Source organism: Mus pahari, unplaced genomic scaffold (assembly GCF_900095145.1).
Source record: "Mus pahari unplaced genomic scaffold, PAHARI_EIJ_v1.1 scaffold_14878_1, whole genome shotgun sequence".
NCBI classification, from domain to species: domain Eukaryota; kingdom Metazoa; phylum Chordata; class Mammalia; order Rodentia; family Muridae; genus Mus; species Mus pahari.
Window position 1 is genome coordinate 1 of NW_018392345.1, and position 6,514 is coordinate 6,514.

At 36.8% G+C, this 6,514-nt stretch overlaps 1 pseudogene; it reads right to left on the bottom strand.

The window, feature by feature from the left end:
* Nucleotides 1–4,835: 4,835 nt before the first annotated feature.
* LOC110314960 lies at nt 4,836–5,780 on the bottom strand (annotated as a pseudogene).
* Between the last annotated feature and the right edge of the window lie 734 nt (nt 5,781–6,514).

Consider the following 6,514-nt stretch of genomic DNA (forward strand, 5'->3'; position numbering starts at 1 on the left):
AAAATAATAATAATAATAATAATAATAATAATAATAATAATAATAAAAAGAAATAACATGCCTTCTTTGTTTTGTCTATGCTTTTGGCCTTTTCAGTTCTTGTAATACTTATAGGATTATGCCTTTTACCACTTGTGGTTAAGTGTGGTTCCTTTTTTTTTAACGTCCATATAGATATCTATCATATATGGCTCAAAACTGCACTATAAATAGGTTACTTCCCCCATTGCAGAGTCTGGTAGTCAAAGACAGGTAAGTTTCTTTCAGAGGTGAATTAATCTAAGACAGGGCATGAATGCTATGATTCATATACTGTTGACAGGAAAAGTCCACATTTCTTGAGGGGATGCCTAAGAAAGGCACAGTCTTTCTGCACCAAAAGCTGAGACATATTTGGCTTGTATAAAATAAAAAAGTGGGGATATGTTAGAAACCATTTTGCCTGTTTCAGTGAAAACCTGTCTGCCAGGCAGAGTCAAGGAGGGTCAGAGTCTGCTGGCAGACTTCCTGGCCTACTAATGTAAGAAATGATAAAAACAAAAAAATTACACATCTGAGGCTCAACATGAGGGGCTGAATGTTCTATTAATCATGGTGGAAGAAACAGTAACTCTAGAATTGAACAGATATCCTATTTGTACATCAGCTATTGTTTCTGCTAGTTTGTGATTTTTGTTCCCCAGAGAACTGTGGGGTATACAAAAAGCTGTATGGATTAAATTTGCTGCTACAGTATTCACTGGACAGGTATGCCAAATCTATGTCTTATAGCTGTGTCTTCTTTCTGTCTTTCCTCACTGTCCCCTCAGAGGACTGTCTGACTTGTGCCTGTGGGCCCAGTACAGCCTTCTAAATCAACATTAGCAAAGTGAATATGAACTCAGAGAGACTGAAGCAACATGCATAGGACCTGCATGGATCTGTTCCAAATCTTCTGTGCATATATTGCCTTTCAATTGAGTGTTTTTATGAGAGCCTGAGTGATTCAATGGGTGGATCTATGATTCTTGTGTCTTCTCTTATGTTCCTTTCTGTCTTTTGATATGTCTTGTCTAACTCCAAAATGATAGTATTTTTATTATAGTTTCATATAAATTTTCAAAAATGAAAACCTAGTCGTAAGAGTAAAGGCTAGCAACTGAACTGTCACTTATAACCTGTTAGAAAACAGAAAATCAGTTTTATTCAATGGAGTGACACTAAGTATATAAAATGTAAGGGAAAGGAAGCACCTTAGAGTCAGTTAGAACACACACAAACACCAAATTCTTAGCACAAAGGAGATTTATTATCCTTGGGAGGGTCATAGTCAACTAGAGGAGAGAGGGTATGGCCTCTGGATGAGCATATTAGACAGGATGCAGCAGGTGGGTTTTTTGTTTTCGTTTGGTTTGGTTTGGTTTGGTATTTTGCAGGAGTAGAATTTTAAGGAGGAAAGGGGAAAACTGTCCTAGGGTGAGTTTATAAGTCCTGATTATACAGGATAGCCAGTGTATTTAGAAAGTATATGGACCATTGTGGTATGTTATGATGCCTCTGTAATGTTGAATGTAAATTGGAGATATTAGTCAGAATGGAGAGAACAGATCTCCTTTGCTAGGTAGGTGTTGAGCCACAAACCAATGAGGAGAGATTCACCTATGGTCTCAAATTTTGATTGCTGGTAAGAGGTGAGGGGTGGGATTAGAAGAGCAGAATTAGACTGGCCCAGAATTCTGTGCTACCAGTCAGTTATGGTGTTCCTATGATCCTGTGTCAGAGATTTTTGAGACCAACATGCAATAGAAAGTGTGAAGGAAGCTCAACTTGGGCTTGGAGTTTAGAAGCAGTGGGGAACAGGGAAAGGCACAGATATTTCTGGAGAGCAGACACTGTGAAGGAGAGACATGTCCTTCCTTCAGTTCTTGTGCTCACAAAATTTTTAAGTTGTAATTTTGTTTGATATCTGTGAAGTATATAGACCACTTTGAATGTTGAGATGCACTAGTAATATGGGATGTGAATTGCAGGTATCAGTCAGAATGAAGAGAACAGATCTCCATTCCTAGTGGTGCGCCATGAACATAAGTGAAGAGCCAAGAGTCCTCTGGGGTCTCAAATGGCCAATAGAGCAATCTTTGAAAGAGAAGGGTTGCCACCCAATCTCTATCATGAAAAGAGGGACATAGTATCTGAGGAGAAATCCAGGACAGGATTTTTGAACTGTTAAAAATAGACTGCAGATTCCAGTGGAGAGACCACCAAAAGTGAATGGAAAAGTGCCCAATTAGCTGAAATGAATGAAATGTGCCCATTATTTGTCCCAGGGAATCTCTGGCAGAAATTGAAGCCATGGTGGGGTGCATTCTCGCCATACCCAAAAGTAAGCAGGGATGCAGGACATTCAACCGTCATCATCTTATATCTTGGGGAATGATTAGGACAGAAAAACTTGGGGAAGATCACCAATTTACCACTCTTGGATGAAGGGAGCAGTGACAAGATGGTCTTGTGCATATGAGAACTGAATTAGGGGTTTTGTTGATCCATCCAAGATATGGTCCAAGTCACAAGACCAATGTAAGTTGAGGGAGGCACCTCAGTGTTGGTACAAAACACACTCAAATTCTTGGCCCTGAAATATTGAAGAATAATATATGAAAGAGTCAACTGCAAAATTTACCATGTGGATACAGCTGATGTTTCTATGCATAAATGCCTATGTCATGGATTTTATAAAGCATAAACATGGTAATATGGGAAGAATAGGACTTCTTAGAAGCTCTTTATCCATCTAATATGCAGTATATCTTAAAATAGCACCATATGTATTTTCAGGGTCCCTTCAGGTGTTGTTTTAGTGTTACAAACATCTCCATGCTAGTGAGTGGACTATATCCTAAATAATCCTCTTTGAGGGACCAGAGTGACATCACAGTTGTAATGCCAGCTGTCATCAACCCTGATTGCAGTGCTGGCACCCAACCATGTCCATGTGGTAGAAGGCAGGAACTGATTCCCCAAAGATGCTCTGACATCTGCCTTTGTGGTGAGATGTTTCCCTTAGCTAGTTACAAAATAAATATCATAAAACAGTTATTTTTATTTAAAGTAGTGCTAAATAGACATGTTAATTAATAAAGACAGAGGAAATAGGGGTTCTGCCACAATATTTTATTAACCCTTAATATTACAGAAGATAATTCAGATCATATGGGACTAACTTTGAACCAACTTTTCTGTTCTATTGATCTATATTTCTGCTCAATATTGATAATATTGGAGTTTACAGTCCATAATCATAGTATATCTATCTGAAATTAATAAAATGTTACTCACATTCTCTTTTAAATTTCATATTTTCATTGATGCTCTTAATTTCACTCTTAAACAAGTTTCCCAACTGTTTCTGTGTTAACATTTATTGTTATATGAAATTAGAATATTTTCATATATGATAGACGTGCATATATGTCAGTATAGAATAAATAGAACTGATTCTAGTATTAAAGTTAGCTATGGTGGGGATAGGTCATAATGGTTTGAAGTGAAATCTCCATGGGGTAATTAATATTATAATGAAAAAATGAGAAGGGCTTGTAAGTATGGAAAAAGGGCAAAAGTTGCCAGATGAAAAACAGCAAGTGTGTTCTTCTTTATAACCTAAAGAGAGAGCAAGTCAAGTTAATCTAGGAAACGATTTATGGAGAAAAAGAGACTATCTAGATTCTATTATTAATGGAATGGAAGGTATGGAAATATTTCAATACAAATAACATAAAGATGTTTTTTAATAGCATTTGTTGTACAGACAACTTGTTTTATGAACTTTACAACCTATACGAACCACCAGAAGTGTCTCCTGGTGTTATAGTGATATGAATGTCATGAGAATAACAAACTACTTTCTGACTGGATGTAAGGCTATCTCCAGAATATGAAACCCATACCTATCAGCACTCTCAGGGTCAGAATCTGTGCTAGACAGGTCAAAAGTCTTAGAGAAAAATCTACCTCTACCATACTACTAAATGGATGTAGTATTAAACCACTTTTTTATGACTTATCATTATACCATAGATTAGAACACCTTCCAACTTTTATCAGAGAAATACCTGGTAATTGTAGTAGCAGGTAATTAACACACAAGTCCTCAGTGATCAGAGAATTAGAGACCACTCTGGAAGGCACAGCTCTAAATAGGGCATCTATTTTATTCCCCTCACATCTACAAGCACAAGCATATTGTCAATGAGTGGGTGAAAAATTGCAAGAGACAGATGCTGTGTGTGACTACCAAGAAACCCTAATTTCAGACACAACAGAATGGTTGTACATATGAACTCATGGTACTTCTCTCAGCATGTATGAGCTAAAATCAGACAAACTCAAACGTGGCCATGAGAAGTAATCATGAAATGCCACCTCTAGCTGAAGTGTAATTGACAATTGATAGCTGACAGGAAAAAGAGAATCAATTGCCTTTAATGATATGTCCTTTGGTAAAATAAATGTTCTCTGGTGGATGCCTACACACCAGAGTATATGCAAACATCACAAATACTATTTGATAGAAAAAAAATAACATGGAGTTGGGAAACAGAGCTCTAGGATTCAGAAGGAGAGAGTGTGAAAATATTACATCTACTTTGAACACAATTCTCAAAGAGGGATTGAAAAATACAAAGGGAGGAAATGCACTAAAACAAAATAGCTATAAGTTCTGGGAGAAAATGGAAATAAAGGGGAAAAGATGATTAATAAGGCTAATAACCAAACCTGAGATAATGATTATATTTGTCTGCATAATTTTTGTCATCATATTCTACTACCAAAATAAACCCCACAAGATTATTTTAAGAAAGTGTTTTTATACCAAGCTGTCTCTTCAGAGCACTTTTAATCTCATTATTGCTGAGGCTACATAAGGAGGCTTAACATGGGGACTACCACCATGTAGAACACAGACACCACCTTGTTCTGGTCTGTGGAGTAGCTGGACTTGGGCATCACATAAATGAAGGTGACAGTTCCATAATAGAGAGTGACTGCAGTGAGGTGGGAGGTGCAGGTGGAGAAGGCTTTTTGGCGGCCCTCAGTGGAGTGCATCTTCAGGATGGTGATGAGGATGTAGGAATAGGAGATGGCTATGACAAACACTGTAATCATAGTAACCGAACAAGCTGAAAATGAGATAAGAAGCACAGAGACACTGACATCAGAACAGGAGAGTTCTGCCAAAGGAGCAAAATCACAGAAAAAATGTTCGATTCTATTTGGTCCATAGAAAAGAAAAGAGAAAAAGTAAACTGTGATGATGAGGGAAGCATTAAGGAAACCCCTACATAAGATCCCACAACCAGCTGGACACAGACTTGTGTGGACATCTTGGTGGAATAAAGCAGTGGATTGCAAATTGCTTTGAAGCGATCATAAGCCATGGCAGCCAGAAGGAAGCATTCAACGGATGCAATGAAATCAGCTGAGCCAAGCTGGATGCCACATCCAATGTAGGAGATACTGCTTCTCTCCAGCAGGAAGTTGGCAAGCATATTGGGTGTGACAGAAGATGAAATGCCTATGTCAACAGAAGCCAAGTGACTGAGGAAAAAGTATATGGGATGATGGAGCTGGGAAGAGACTCTGATGAGAAGGATGGTGCTGAGGTTCCCAGACACAGTCACCAGGTAGATGCACAGGATGATGGTGAAGAGGATGAATCTGAGGACTGGGTCATCTGTTAAACCCAATAAAATGAACTCTGTCACTGCAGTGTGATTCTCATCCTGTAGGAAAGCCATGGGACAGTGTAGTCACTGCCACATCAATGCTGAGATAGAGAAAGAATAGCAAGTGATTTCACTTCATTTTAATTAATATAGACATAGAGAACATGACACACCAATATATTATTCAAGAAATTGAACAACAATGGATGTTTGAATCAGGGTTTTCATTGGTTATGTATCTGTGTGAAATAAGGCCTTGAAATTATTTAAGCAGAGGTCCTAGAAATAGCTTATAAATAATAAGTTTTATTTCTATTTATTTTAAATATAATATACTTAGTAGCTACTAAAGCTAGATATTTATAATTATTGGACTTTGAATAGCAAGATGGTATTTCAGATAAAGTTTTTTGCCATCAAGCTGACACCTGATATCAAGAGTTAGTTTATTGGAGCTCAAATGATGGCAGAAATGTTGTCTTTAGACATCCACACATATAGTATTTTCTATACCATTCTCTTCACATAAAACATATCAATATAAAATAATACAAGTTTTGATGAGAATATATGTAATGTAAGTGTAAAAAGTAAGTAATATATAAAATATATTATTAGTTAATAAAGATAAATCTTTGCTAATTTTATTGACTACTTACTAAATCATAAGCACAGAATTTAAAATTTGTTATCTTTTTACTATTATGTCTATGAGCCATTACTTTCTTTTGTGATTTACATTTTACAGAATGAAATAGGTTTAAGGTAAGTAACACACATGTAACTTTCATTTACATTTACTTATA